Here is a 15,969-nt window from a genome sequence, read left to right on the forward strand (position 1 = left end):
GCCTGACTCCTGAGCGAGTTTGGTCTTCGTATTGATGGAAGACGGATCCTTTGGTGCACGCATGGCATGCCTTGTGTTCTAAGCAAACCACCCGTTTGGTAGTTTACGCGGCGCGGCAGTGTTGGGTGACAAGAGTTTAGTACGTGTGTGTTTTTCGTCCTCACATTCAGCACGAGGGGCATGAAAACGGCCTCATGATTAGGCATTACTAGCAGCAGCACTAACTCTTTGCCCTCCTTTTGCTTATCGGCCAATAGGAGTACTAACACTGCTGGTGTTATCAATACCAAGTGCAGTAATATATTTCTGTTTGAGAAGTACAGTTATGTTGTTTTGAAACTTTTTCGTCAGCTGGTAGCAAGCTTGCAGGGAGAAATGAATGTCTTTAGAACATCTCCTCTAGTGAGAAAGGGGTGTCATCATCCATGCACATTGACCACTGGTTTCGATACCAAAATAGTTATGGAACATAGGAAAACCATAACACTATTAAAAATTCCAATACGAACGTACCCAAAACATTTTCGATGCTAAAACTCAGCATTCAAAATTTGGAGTAGTACATATCATAAGCATAGCAAAAGATAAGAACCAAGTCTCAGATTTGGTAGTTAGTCCACAAGAATGTGCGAAATCCTAGTCAAAACTTGGATCCACCCAATTACATTGTAATACGGGGCGTTGCAGTTTCCTGCAACATGCCTCAAAAGTAGTTGCTATAGCTTTTGAATTTTCCTCTTTAATATATTTCGAACATATCCTCTAGGAAAAAGGGGGTGTTTTTGTCGATAGGCAAAAACTTAGCTTTGACCGGTGTTAATTTTTTCATAATGAAATATTTACGATTACTATGGAACGTTCCACTACAAGCCTACTCAAACTTAAAATTTTCAAAATCCAAACTAAACATTTGAAAATCAGAGCGGCTAGTTGCAATGAAAAATCGTAGCATAAAAAAGGGTAAGAAGTGATGAATACCAGATTTTGATAATTACCAGTCCCTAATAACTATGTCATCTGATCCATATTGAATTAGAGTCAAAACTTGAATCCGCTCCTAATCAAGTGGCCGTTCCTTAAGTAAGACTCATAATTGGTCCCAGCTCAAAACCTTGACGAGTTAACAAACAGCAGCATACCAATAAGATAGTTTCTCGCCAATTTTAAACTCTTGTTCATAGCAGGCAGCCACTAGTTCCCCGAAACGTGTCCCAGCCCCGCCAACCGGAACTGGACAAGTGGCGCGAGGCCACCAGGGGACTGTACACGTCCCACTTGGCACAATAGATAGCTCAGCTACACAATTACATACGGTGCTTAGATTAATCGAGTGTTTAGCCTGGCGCCCGGATCTGCTCAGGGATTAAACAACAATTTTACTCATGATGCCACTCATGGGTGCATGCACGGGCCAGCTCCCCTCTAGGATCTAAAATTAGGCGCAGGCTTTCACGCCCACTTTCACATCAACGAGCCATTGTTTACTCCTCTCCCCTCCTCCGGCCTCTCCTCCTCCGGCAGAGCCACCGCACCCCAGGCCACGCGTCGGCGTGGCGGGGATCTCAGCCGTCGGCCGGTGCTCCGGCGACAGCGCTGCGCCGTGGATTTGCATCAGGGGGCAAGCCATGGCGCAGCGGGAAAATAATTAAACAACGCCATGGAGGGTTAGGGGTTAGGGCTAGTCGTTAACTAGGTGCTGTTAGGGGTGATTAGTTTATGCCCTGGTGGCGCTGGCCCCGATGCTATGCAACCACGGCACACCACCTTGTGGTCATGGGTAACTGGGAGTGTACGAGAATACGCATCTCCAGCTTTTGGATAGCGTTCTTTTCATGAGGGATGGCGATCTTTACCATGCCAATCTTGTACGGATGAATGCCACTTGGCAATTTTATTTCCCTCACTCTCTCATGAAAGGTTTCATCCATGATCCATCCATCCTTTGGAGGGGGAGGACTCTCTCTCTCTCTCTCTCTCTCTCTCTCTCTCTCTCTCTCTCTCTCTCTCTCTCTCTCTCTCTCTCTCTCTCTCTCTCTCTCTCTCTCTCTCTCTCTCTCTCTCTCTCTCTCCCCCCATCCATGCACTGATGAGGGTAACACACATAAAGCTATCTAGGTGTGGCATCTTTTGCTTGATTTGGCACTATATATCATGCATGCCTGCCTCATCTTTTGAAGCATTTTGGTTAAACTATGTGAGAAGATCTATCGTGATATGACTTACTATCATGCTTGTCGTGTGTAGGCTTAATTTAGTTGCATGCTCTAAGGCTTTCTTAAATCAAATACTAAGCTCTTTGTCGCCTAGGCAGATATTATGTCATATGTGTAGTGAACATTTAGAGCGTAGCTGCATAGACCATGGCCCATGGGAATCGGTACCCCTGACTTAGCATATGTATTGAATTGCAAAAATGTGTAGGAGACATGGAAGACATTGTTAATAACTTCACAATCCCTACAAACAACAATTTCAGTCACAGTCAACACCATACCGGTGGACGTTGCACCCAGCATTGGGGCTTGGGTTTTCTTCTTCTTCTTCTTCTTCTTCTTCTTTTGCCTACTCAGGTATATTTTGTAAACCAGCAATTTTTAGATGTTTCCAGATTGGAACCTATGACCAATTAGGGTTTAATTTACAATCCCTTATTATCTTTTGCATTTGATAAAGTGCTTGGAGATTTGTAACATGGCCCTCTTTACAAGAAAAGTGGCACTCCTACCTTGCATGCATATTGATGTGCGATCATAAACAAAGGAAAAGAGAACCTAACCTCACCTGAAACAATATCTTACACAGGCAGCTAGGGTTTGATGATAGCTCTCACAAGTGTCGAGTTATAACTAAGACCGTTAAGATGCTGCAAACCTGAAGGTTTGTTTTCTATGGCAGCTGTTGTGTAGGTTCAGATCCAAACACGGTCCACTAAACCGACACTAATTAAGTGCCTCCACGGTTGGCTAGCTACATTTTAGCTACTGTTGAATTACTGCTGAGGGCGACGCAAAGGCATGAGCAGGAGTTCAAACATAATACTATCCAGGGATCCAGTTCTATTTGTTCCATTCTCAACGGTTGGTCGAGTTGAGACGGGGCAATTGAATTACAACTCAAAGAGTTCCATTCAATAGAGCATCCTCATCCAGCCACGAAAATATCAATGATTCTCAATGTCAATATATAGTCTATGAATTCCAAATTTTGGCCCCAACAATTTGAAATACAACACACTGATAAAAACGAAGAAATTATGATGTAAACTCACACATAATTTTTCACGTTTCAAACCTATATATTTAATGAAAATATTATAGTTAAAGTTTAAAATGTCTAGATATATGTCCACAATGGCAACAATTTATGACAAAATGGAGCGTATGTTTTATTTGAGGAAAAAATGGAGTATGCTTGCTACTATTTCTTTGGAACTGCAGATGATAATATTTTGTTCCTAAGAAGTTACCGCCGTGCGCGCACCAGAAAAGGGATACTACACTTTTCAGCAGATTCACTGTATCCCAAAACTTTAGCCGTATGTACGAGTAAACCGATTAACTCTTTTTTTACGGTTTTACCCCCCTCCGGCCTCCTCTGACCAAATTCTTACATATGCAAGTGACATTACAATACTGGCACACAACATCTTTTCCTGTTCAGTGATGTCAAATAGGGGCAGGCTGTCTCACTCTCACCTCACTTGCTGCAGGGCAGTGCAGCACTACTAGTGAGTGGCAGGCCCTTGGGAGCGCACACAAGCCACCATGGCCAAAGGGGCTCAAGCTCCATTAACTGTCTGGACCCAGCAGCCACCCTGTTGTGTGTACAACTACAGAGAGGGGAGAGAGGCCATCTGCCATGCATGATGGAAGGAGGGGACAGATGCATTCAAGCAGCTAGGCTCACAGCCTCACTTCTCTGTTGCTCCACAGGACAAGTCGAGCTCCACAACAGCATCTTTGCTTGCCGGATGAGAAAAACATGTGCCGTCTGACCTGTCAAAAATGGTACACTGATGATATCGTTTGTAGGGTAGGGCACCATTGCTCAGTTACATGATGAAATGTTCCGGAAAAAAAAGAGAAGGGTATAGTTATTAGGTGGATCGAGGCTGGGCCGCCATGTAGGAAGGTTGTATTTGAAGTCAGTTTACAGTATAGATACGCGGCTGCAAGCAGTGTGCCTAGCATTTCTAAACGTAGCTATGCCTTTTTTTTCAAAGAAAAACTTTATATATATATATATATATATATATCATGTAATTTCACAATGTCATGGTATATGTATAGAGAGGTTGTGACAGTATTTTTGCAATCCAACGATATAAATGTTGAATAATCTTTGTACGAAAAATAACTGAATCAGTGAATCAAATATAAGTTCTAAAAAATGTCCTAGAAAATGTAAGGGCCGCACGCGTAGAATCTCATGTAACAATTAAAGAGTTATATATTAGCACTAATTGTTTACAGTTACACATTCTTAGATTCGATATCCAATGAAATAGACTATGTGGCGAACTGTACTATCTGAAACAGAATAGTTGAAAGAAGGAAAAGGCGACTGTACTAGATTATTCCCCACTCCCATGTCCAATTCTCTTTGGATTAAATTATTACTTCTCTATCCCTCTCAAATTCTTTCAGGACCAATAATACTTAAAATCACCATGGTCCCCAGAAACCAGCAGATACTTCTTCCAGCATAACAAACCTTGAACACTTCCAAGATGATTCTCTTCCTTGTCCCAAATAGACAGATCCTAATACTATTTCATATTAGTACCCTACCAAAAAAAATGTATAAACTATTTCTTCCATGGTCCCATTGCCATGGAGCTTACAAAAGATTGGTGGGAATACTAAGAGTGTACAGATATGCCATCATAAATTGTCCATTGACCTATCTGTGCCACATTTTTTAAATCACCAATTGACTTCCCAAATACATATGCTCATATCTGAGAGATTTGGTATAAGAAAAAGAAAAAAAAAGGCAAGCAATTTAAAATGACCACATGATGGGCTGCTACTATTTCTCACTTTATCCTCTCTCCTGAACCATCCATTTGTTGGCAAGCAGGAATCAAATGGCAGCAAAACGATGGCAAGGTGGCAACTGTCTAGCTATGTGATGAGCAACCAAATACAATGCAAAACAATTAATACGGACCGATTTGATTCCAAAGAATGTTGTATATGGTCAAGAAAGTGACTTGTCACAAACATGAGTAGTCATCAAGCACATTATTACAATGATAGCTTTTGCAATCCACCATGTGTACTCAAGATTGTAGATAACAAGCTAAGGTAGGTGTGGTACACACATGAAATGAGCAAAGTGTAGCACGAGGGTGGCAAGAAGCTTGTAACATGGCTATGGAAAAAGGCCGAGGTTAAATTTTCTCCCACAAGCTCAACCTTTGTTAGGACAATAATTGGGGCCTGTTGGAAGCAATGACTTGATGCCGACCCGGAGAGAAATGTGAGTGGGGGAAAAGGCAAGCCATGTGCAATGACAACCACAAAAGGACATCCAAAACAGAATAGCATGGCACCTTTTTTTCCTTCTTCTAACTCAATCAGGAGATGAGAGCATGCACAAGAACACGACATGAGCTGATGACCCAAGCTCTGAACTGAACAGCAATCTTATCTGTGTCAAATAAAGCGACGTGGCGAGGGAGAAAAAAACCAGAAAAAAGCGGTGCTCACGGCCTTGTACTTTGTGTTTCCTTCGAGCATGCTTCTCTCTGCATTATCACTGTACCGCAGGCTCACTTTCGGTTACTAACAGTAACTGCGTACTCCCTTATGTACCATAGAGAGTGCAATTCTGCGTTTGAAAAATTTCACAAAAAATACAATTCTAGAGATTGGATCTCAACTACCTGCCTAATTAGGTGGTCAGATTTCATTTGCACGTCAAAACTAACTGTATATGCCAAACAAATGAGTGCACGAGAGTTTTTTCACGACACCACTAATCTGTATGAAAAAAACTAAAATTGCACTCTTCATGGAACGGAGGGAGTAATTGCATGAGTTCAGTACATGTCTCGTGTCTGTTATTTGTGAGTTTCTCAAAATTTTATCAAACATTGTAAAACAGTTTGCTTGAAAATATTTCCTTTTGATTTGCTTTTGCTATATACTTATGAAAAAGGTTGCTGTAATATGCCAATACAGGCTCATTGAAAGAAGGAAGGAAGGAAGGAGCACAAGAAAATGGTAGGAATGTACTGCCATCAGGTTTTCGTGCATTACTATATCATGACAGTACAGAGCGGAAAAGGTTGCAACTTGTTTCAGGGAAAAGCGCACCCTTCTTTTACTAATCTGAGCGAAAAAAAGAGAGAGAGCAAAAGGCAGTGCCAAATGATGCCCGAAGGAAGCGAGCATGCACGCATGAACACTGCCCTTTTTTTTCTTAGGGGCGAACAGAGAGATTCAGGGGAGTAGGCCATGCCAATAATTCGCGGCGCTGAAAATGTTCAACCTGTTTTTTTCCCAACAACAAAAAAAGCTGTAGTTGTATTGTTAAGAGTTTAGCAGTAGTGTACTCAAATGGTTTTGAGCTTCAAAAGTTTTTGTTTTGACCAATCAGAGCTTGAAAAGTTTGTAAGCTACAGTTTTTTTAAAGAAAACCTAAGTTAATCCAGTTAGTACCTATGCCTAGCTGCATGCATGAACATCATCCTACCTACCGCCTCTTCATTCACTCCGGCTTTATCTTTGCATTGATCAAAAGTTTTCTTCCTACGCTCTAGCTTTATCTTTATCTTTTGTTTTTGAAAAAAAAAGGAACAGGGGAAGAGAAAAAGCAGAGTAGCTTTATCCATCGATCGTTCATCATACGATCCGCGATTTTGTTATTCCGTAGGCTTACGGGGGAGTGTGCAAGGGAAGGGAGCTAGCCATGGTGTCGAGAGATCAGAAGTAGAGCATCATCCACATACCCCAGAGGCCCAAGAACACTGCAGAACAGTGAGGCACATGCATGGCGTGGACAGGTGACCGACGGGGAAGTTGCGCGCGAGAGCGACCGAGTGGCCGTCCCAGACTCCAGTTCTCAAAAGATCCAGCCGGAGGGAGCTGCGAGCTGTGGGTGGCCGATGGATCCCTGCTCTGAGCTGACCCGGCGGTGGCCATTGATGGGGGCAAGCAAGCAAGCAGACAGACGCTAAGGCCACCACGGCCATTGACGCCGTGGCCAGAGCATCCAGTCCGAGCAGGCGCCCGCCGCCGGCCGGCCGGCCGCGCTCTGCCGGAGTGCTGCCAGCCATTTATAGGGCCGACCGGTTCTTCCTCCTGGCGCGTTGGGCGCCATGTTCTTTGGTGCTTCTTTCAGAGAAGAGGGGAGGGAATACGGCATTGTGCATTTGGAGCTAGGCTAGCATTGCCGCCCGTTACCGAACCGCGAAAGGTGCCCATAACCATAAATGGCAGCGCTCCCTGGAGGTGGAGGATGCGGGCGAGCGAGAACCCTACGTACCAACCGGCAGTAAAAACGGGGGACCGGCCGATCGGCTTGGTCGAACAAGTTGGGCAGGCATGCCCACGGCCTGCGGCAGTGTGTGCTAGTCTGCTAGATAGATCCAAGCTTTCGATCCGGTATGAATTAGGTATGCCGTTTTCGGTGGCTCATTTCTAGCGTAATGTAGTGCCCGGTGCGTGTTTGGAATTTTAGGTGTTGGTTCCGGAATTGGCCGGCAGCTAATTCTACTTGAAATATATATAGTGCATCGTAATCGGATATAGCCTAGCATGCAATGACTCAAGATTTATATTGGTTCAGACAATCGCACTCTATGTCTAGTTGGGGTCAGTCAGATGTATTACTTGAGACCAGGTGCTCCTGAGAGTTGGGGAGTTACAAGCTTTCGAATGGAAGATGTGGTGTGTTGTATGCTAGTCGAAGATGTCCTTTGCCTAGGCGGTTGACCCTCCCTTTACAGCCCAGGGGGCCAGCTTTCACAGAGGAACTAGGGTAGAAAAAAGTTGGTGGAGAAAGAGTTCCAAGCCCCCTCGGTCGGGATCGTCAACTCTGTCAGTCGGGATCCTCCATCGTCCACCGTCCAAATCCTGCATCATGAAGTGGTTATCCCATCTCGTCCCTGTGCGTCGTACTCCATCGGTCGGGAGGCAAGCCTGTGCCGATAGGTACGGCATGAGAGTCACGCCCTGTCCCTGGCGCCATGCCTTGTCACTCCGTCGTGATGGAGGCGTGTCCACCGTGTCATGATGATGTTGCGCCCCATCCCTTCACGAGGACAGGAAGGTAGAATAGTGGCGGCCTGCTGCTACAGCAAGGGGACTGTGACTCCGTGGAGAGAGTGGTTGGCCGTGTACGACAAGTTGACCTCGAGACTCGTTCTTATCCTCCGCACCTACTCCTAGGACCTGTTGGTACGCCGGGCCTGGCCTCCCGACCAGCCTGCCGGTCGGGAGGTGGGCACGTGCAAGGCGAAGCCGAGTCGGAGTTCTCGATTGGAGCCTTGGTACGGATCCGGCCTCCGATCGTTCATACAGTCGGGGACATAGGCCTTGATCATCCCAACCGTGTTGTCAGTTAGAGTTGTGGGCCGAGACGGTCTAGATGAAGTTGTCACCTCTGCAGACGGACGCTAATTCCAGGTGCGGCCTTGGCCGGTCAACGAGAAGTGACCGTTGGGGACCTGGGTCCTTGGACCCATCGGGGGTGGAATTTGAATGTAGGTGGGGGAAAACAGTAGATGTTAGGCATAAATATTGTGATAAATTTGATCCCACCTATAACAATATATTTACATACAGGATATATATGTATACGTATGATAATTTCGAAACAGGATGAATATTAGACCATCTGCAACCGGTTCTATCTACCTTTATTACTTTTCTATTTATGGGCAAATAGGGAACATTAACCACCTCGCGCTTCCCATCCATTGCTTGCCACGTCCAGTGAGTTACTTACTCCAATCCTTGTTATCAAGCAATTATCAACCATCATACACAACTCCCCTAGCTAATTTCTTTGCACCACTATTCCACTTTATTTTCCCCTTTCTTTCTAGCACTAGTATAGCCCAAACCTTGGCATCCATATACGTTTGCCCCTCGCCTTCTTGCATTGTGTTATTCATGTCTTGTCCTACTCCATAAGCTACCTTACACAATTAATGACCGATTTGCATCGTCACAATTGACGAGGAACTAGTTATTTATTTGAAATCGGTGAAATAGAATGTAAAAATTCTCTTGTTAATCATAACTAAACAATGATTATATATAAAGGTACTTAAGAGGCACCGACGCGCCTGTTCGGAAGGGACAAACCCCTTCCGAAAGGGCCAACTTTGTACGGACGCGTCCTGTCATTAGCAACTGCTAATGATGGGATTAACTGACTAAGCCATGTGTTAATCATGTGATTAAACTAATTGATCACACACTAATTATTTCTAACACTCCCCCTTGATCAATTTGCTTCAGGTATGCTTCATGTAGTCCTTGTTCTTTGTTCTTGAGAATATCTAAAATAATGGGAAAAACTCCTCCAAAAATTATGTAGGAAAAAATTGAGGAGAAACCATATTGTCTATTGATATGCCATGAAAAACTCTTTAAACTTGACAGAAAAATGAGAAGAAAGTAATATAGCATATATATGAATTACTATCTTATTGTTGACACACGGGATTGTAATATCCTTATCCTAAAACTCATACGAGAAAATTTAATATATCTTTGATATCTCCTCAAAAAATCCTGTGCGAAAAATTAGAGATAGATATATATGCTTGCATTGATATTGTCTCATTAAAAACCTTTATGAGAAATTGAATTAAAAACTCATATAGGAAAAGAGTACAATTCGAGACTTGATCAGATCTACTTTAAGTAGATTCTCCCCCTAAATCTTATAAATCTAGTAGTTGTCGCATACCAATGCCACGTACCAATTTTAAAAAAATTGATGTTGGTAAGGATTTTGTTAACAAATCAGTGAGATTATCACATGATTTAATTTGCGAAATGTCAATTTCTCCACTTTAATTTAATTGATGGGGTAGTATAATTTTGGTGCAATATGCTTAATTATATTGCTCTTTATATAACCTGTATTCATATGTGCAACACAAGCAGTATTATCTTTATAGATAATAGTCGGTGATTCGATGGAACTAATACCACAAAATTGTTATATGTGGTTAATCATTCTGCGTAGCCATACACATTCACGTGAAGCTTCATATAAAGCAAATATTTCAGAATGATTGGTGGATGTAGCCACTAATTTTTGTTTGGAAGATTTTCATGATATGGCTGTTCCACCATGCAAAAATACATAGCTTATCTGGGATCTGGTATTATGGGGATCATATAAATAACCAGTATCAGTGTATCCAATCATATTTGAATATGAATTTCTTTGAAAGAAAAGTCCAAGATCTTTTGTACCATTAAGATATCGAAAGATATTCTTAACTCCCGTCCAATGACGTTTGGTAGGAGCAGCGCTATGTCTAGCTAGTAAATTCACTGCAAAAGCGATATCCAGCCGGGTGCTATTTGCAAGATACATTAACGCTCCAATGGTACTAAGATAGGGAACCTCAGGTTCAAATGATTCCTCTCCATCATCCCGTGGTCTAAATTGATTCTTCTTCATATCAAGTGGTCATACAACCATAAGAGCCTTTGGTGGATATGATTTATTCATATGGAATTTCTCCAATATCTTTTAGATATAAGCGGCTTGATGCACAAAAATTTCTATAGGAAGATGTTCAAGTTGTAAATCTAAACAATATTTGGTTTGACCCAAATCTTTCATCTCGAATTCCACTGTTAGATGATTCCGTGCTTCAATTATATCTTGTATGTGACCAATGATATTAAGATCATCAACATACACAGAAATAATGCAAAATCCCGTAACGAACACACATGGTGAATCATCACTACTAGTGTACCCCTTCTTGAGAAGGAATTCACGGAGCCGATTGTACCACATTCGACCCGATTGTTTTAAGCCATAAAGTGACTTCTTCAATTCTACACAATACATGTTGCGATTTGCATTTGGATTCGGTATGGGAATTCCTTCCGGAACCTTCATATATATATATATATGTGTGTGTGTGTGTGAGAGAGAGAGAGAGAGAGAATCCAGTGACCCATACAAATATGCTGTCACTACATCCATCAACTGCATAAATAGATGCTTTTGTACTGCCAATGAAATTAAATATCGGAATGTGATTCCACTCATCACTGGAGAATAAGTTTTATTAAAATCAATGCCGGGCCTCTGCGTGAACCTTTGTGCTACTTAGTCTTGCTTTATATCTCACCACTTCGTTGTTCACATTCCGCTTTCGGATGAAAATCCATTTGTATCCCATAGGAAGATACTTGGAGGTGTAGACATCACAGATGTGAATACTTCCCTCTTAGTAAGCGAGGCTATTTCTGATTGAATTGCTTCTTTCCACTTTGTTCAGTCCGAGCATTTTCTACACTTTACCATGGTATTTGGATCCGGATCATTGAGGAGATTGTTTCCAATTTGTTCGGAAAAATATGTGTCGACAATAGTAGTCTTTCTATCAAATGTTTCTCCGGAATTAATATAATTTATTGAAATCGCTTGTACCCATGATGATTCCTCGTCATTTCCCCTTACGATAGAATCTAGGTACTCCGATGTCCTAGCCTTAGTATTTAGATGCACCGCTGAGCTAGGTTGCGGATGTTGCCCATCCACCGGACTTGAACTGTCCAATAGATGTCCGTCAACAAGAGGTTGACCTATTTACTGTATCTGAAGATTTATTCTTCTTTTTCCACGGTTGCTTGCAAGAAGCTTTTTTCTGCACTGTAGGCATACTCCTCCCCCTCCTTTTCTATTTTGGAGGTTGAGTGGTTTCCTGAGGTATTTCCACTCTTTCTGGTACATTGCGAATAGGAACTAAAGATTTAGTGACACCTTTATAATTAGTAAGTGCATCAGGCCGATTATTTGCAATATGTTGCAAATTTATAATCTTCTGAACTTGAAATTCAGTTTCTTGAGTATGTGGATCAGAGGCCGAAATGCCTTGCACATTCCAATCGATTTCCTGGCACATATTTTGGTACTTTGTTTCTCCCTCTGGTGCCAGGAAATGGTCCTCATCAAAAATACAATAAGCGTACCGAGCCATGAATAAATCCCCTGTCAGGGGTTCGAGATATTTTATGATCGATGGAGATTGATATCCCATATAGATCCCCATTCTCATGTGAGGGTCCATGGATGTACGCTGCGGTGGTGATATTGGTACGTACGTAGCGCAACCGAACTTACGCAGATGGGAAATACTTGGTGGATTTCCACGCATTAAATATAAGGGGGAATTATTATGATAAGTAGTTGGACGCAATTGAATCAGATCAGCAGCGTGTAAAGCTGCATGACCCCAACACGTGGTTGGTAACTTGCAATTCATCAACATTGGTCTGCAATAAGCTTTATCCTCTTTATAAGTGATTCTGCTAAACCATTTTGAGTATGGACATATAAAATTGAGTGCTGGACCTGAATATCTAATGCCATGCAACAATCATTAAAGGCTCTTGAGGTATATTCAACAGCGTTATCCATGCGAATGGATTGAATCCGATGTTCAGAATAATTTGCTTGTAACTTGATAATTTGAGCAATTTTCTTAGCAAATGCATGGTTTCATGTCGATAAAAGACACATATGGGACCATCGCGTAGATGCGTCGATGAGAACCATGAAATACCTGAATGGTCCAGATAATGGTTGAATGGGACCACATATATCACATTGAATGCATTTAAGGAAGTTAAGTGGTTCATTTTTAACTTTAAGATATAATGGTCTTAAAATTAACTTCCCTTCTGCACATGTAGTACGCACAAAATCTGAGGATTGAGGGAATTTAGCCTTTTATAAATTATAACCAATTGAATAATTAATAATTTTCCGCATCATCCCTACACCAGGATGACCAAGGCGATCATGCCATGTTTGAAATATGTTAACATTTTGGAAAATTACCTTATATGCAACATGCTTTACGGGTTTGATTTATGTATAGTACAATCCATATGTAAAAGAAGGAATTTTTTTAACAATTTGTTTGCCATATCCGGTGCTTTTTAGTAAAAAAAGATAGTCTTCTTTATTCTCTTCGTGTGTTTCAACATGAAACACGTTTTTCCGGATATCTCTATAACTTAGTAGGGTATGAGTTGAATCAGGATATAATAATCCTCGATTGTAATACGTGTACCCATAGGAAGTGTGAAGTAGCACGACAAGCACCTACTAGCATGGCATCGTGCCCAGCGATTGTTAAAATATTTTCTTCTCTTTTGGTAAGAGTATGGAAATATTTTGTTTTCTAAGTATATATTCATGATGCAACAATCCACTAGGCATATTTCTTCCTCCATTGAATTGACTCCCATTCAAACTATATATAGAATGAAGAATTTAAATCAGAAATTCTTTTCAGATATATAGAATACATACTTATTTTATTGAATATCAAGTGTGCTTGATATAATGATACATTATTACATTTATTCAATATAAAAGTATGACAACAACTTTAATTATTACAACATCCCTAAGGACATTAAATATTATTAAGTCTATAAAATCTTGAATTTATTCCATGTCTCCAAACACATCACCTGATGTGAATTCTACGATCATATTCTCTGTGCTCTCCTTGAGGTCGCCTTACTCATTCTTTGTCTCGTTATTGCTTGGTTCTATTGGGACTCCCCCGCCGAGTACTCCCCCGTGGTGGTGCCGGCTTAGGCCGCCAAGTACTCCCCCGTGGTGGAGGAGGACTCCTACTCCTGGTGGTGGATGCCGTTCGGGAGGCGCCGGGCCGCCTCGCCATGGGGAACATTCACCCATGTGCGGATGAAGCCTGGCCTCCAATTCGCCACGGTGGTGGCATTCTGGCGAGCAGCAAGGAGCGCGGGTTCAGGGGCGGGAGCAGATCCGCCGTCGCTAGTTCTGGCGTTGAAGAAGGGTGCCACTCCATGTTGGGCCGCCATGGTGAAGCCGCCGCCGCCGTCTCGGGTGAAGCCACCATCGCCGAAGCCCGGGAGAGCTGGGGTCGGGGACCTGTTAGCCGTGGGTCACAGCCCTGGGATGTACTCGCGGCTGGGGTGGCGTGGCTCCGGCGTTGCGGACGACGATGAAGTAGGCGTCAGCGAGGGGAACGTGCAGTGCGATGGCATCTAGTGCGGTGGTGTTGCTGTGGCGGCAGCTTGGCGAGGTGGAGGTGGCGCAAGGGCCGCGACGTGGTGCAGCGGAGGCGGCACTAGGGCCTCGGCATGGTGCAGTGGAGGTGGCACGGGGGCCTCGGCCTGGCGTGGTACAGGCGGCGTCGGGTTCACGGCATAGCGTGGTACTAGCGGCGCCGGATTCACGGCATAGCGTGGTACTGGCGGCGCTAGGTTCATGGCCTGGCGCGGTGCAGATGGCGATGGGTCCTCAATGTGGCGGTGAAGATGTGGACGACGGCCGCCGACACGCATGGTGAGAAGGTGGCGACCACCATGACGAGGGCCGCGGACGGCAGAGATTCGGCATGGAGGTTGCTGGCATCAAGGTGCCCATTGCCGCGGCGTAGGAGATGCGCTCCCACGTTGTGGACATGGATGCCGCGGTGGTTTCAGCGTGCAGGGTGTCCTCAGCGATGAAGTCCAAGAACATGGCGACGGCGGACTTAGTGAAGAACGTCGCAGAAGGCTCTGACAAGCATGTTCACGGACAGCGACGGTGAGTTTCTGGGCGCCATTGCTCACCTTCGGGTGGTGGAGGCCAAGGGGCCTCCCCCTGTTCTTCTTCCTCGGCGAGATCCAAAACGGCGATGTACGAGCGAAAGTGCTGATAACGTATTTGAAATCAGTGAAATGGAATGTAACGATTCTCTTGTTAATCATAACTGAACAGTGATTACATATATGTATATATATATATAGGTGCTCAAGAGGCACCGACGCTCCTGTTCGGAAGGGATTGTCCTTACCAAAAGGGCCAACTCTGTACGGACGCGTCCTGTTATTAGCAACCGCTAATAAGGGGATTAACTGACTGAGGGTGTGTTTGGTTGGGCTTTCCAACCTGCTTTTGCTTTTGCAAAGACTAAAAGCCAACCAAAGGGCTCAAAAGCTCTAGATGATTTTGCCCAAAAGTAGCTTTCACTGCAGTACAAATGCAAAAGCACATCTGCCCCTGCTTTTAGTGGTTTTTGAGGTAAAAAATTACCCAACTGCCACTGGTTATGAAAACTTTTCTATTCTACCCCCGTCCGACTCCCACCCATCTCCCTATTGCCTCCCACCCGCGCCTCCAGGCCGGCCTCCGCCCCTGGAGATTTTGCGTGAGAGAGAGAGAGAGAGAAGGACTTCATGCATATTGTATTAGGCTATGGATTTTGCACGAAATAGTAGTAGCTCTGTGATCCAACCAAATTTATACAACTGGTAGTATGGCACAATTATTTGCAGTGTATGAATGGACTGTATATGCTGTATGAAGTGGTGGGAGGTATTTGTTCGGCACAATGCAATTAATAAAACAGTAGCTCCAATGCGTATGCTGCCGGGCACGAGGCTTTCCCTTCCTCGCTCGACAGGGAAGCCGAGATGCGCGGTTCGCCGTCCCCCGTACCTGCGCCTCCGTGGCACTCACTCACTGTACGCGCATCTGAAACCCCAGCAGTGTACCCAGGAGCAGTACGTGTGCCGCAGCGCCGGGCTTGGAATCTGCTTCTCAGTTTTTTTTTTATTATTATTTTGAACGGAAAGGTCGGGCAATTTTCGTGACCGACGCTGCTCTGGACGCTCCGCCGGTCGACCGGGGCCGCGACGGATGTTTTGCTGCCGACATCGCATCGGCGTCGCCACGGCACGATCCCTTTCCCCGGCGGCTGACAGCGACCAA

Source organism: Panicum hallii, chromosome 2 (assembly GCF_002211085.1).
Source record: "Panicum hallii strain FIL2 chromosome 2, PHallii_v3.1, whole genome shotgun sequence".
In the NCBI taxonomy this organism is placed as follows: Eukaryota; Viridiplantae; Streptophyta; class Magnoliopsida; order Poales; family Poaceae; genus Panicum; species Panicum hallii.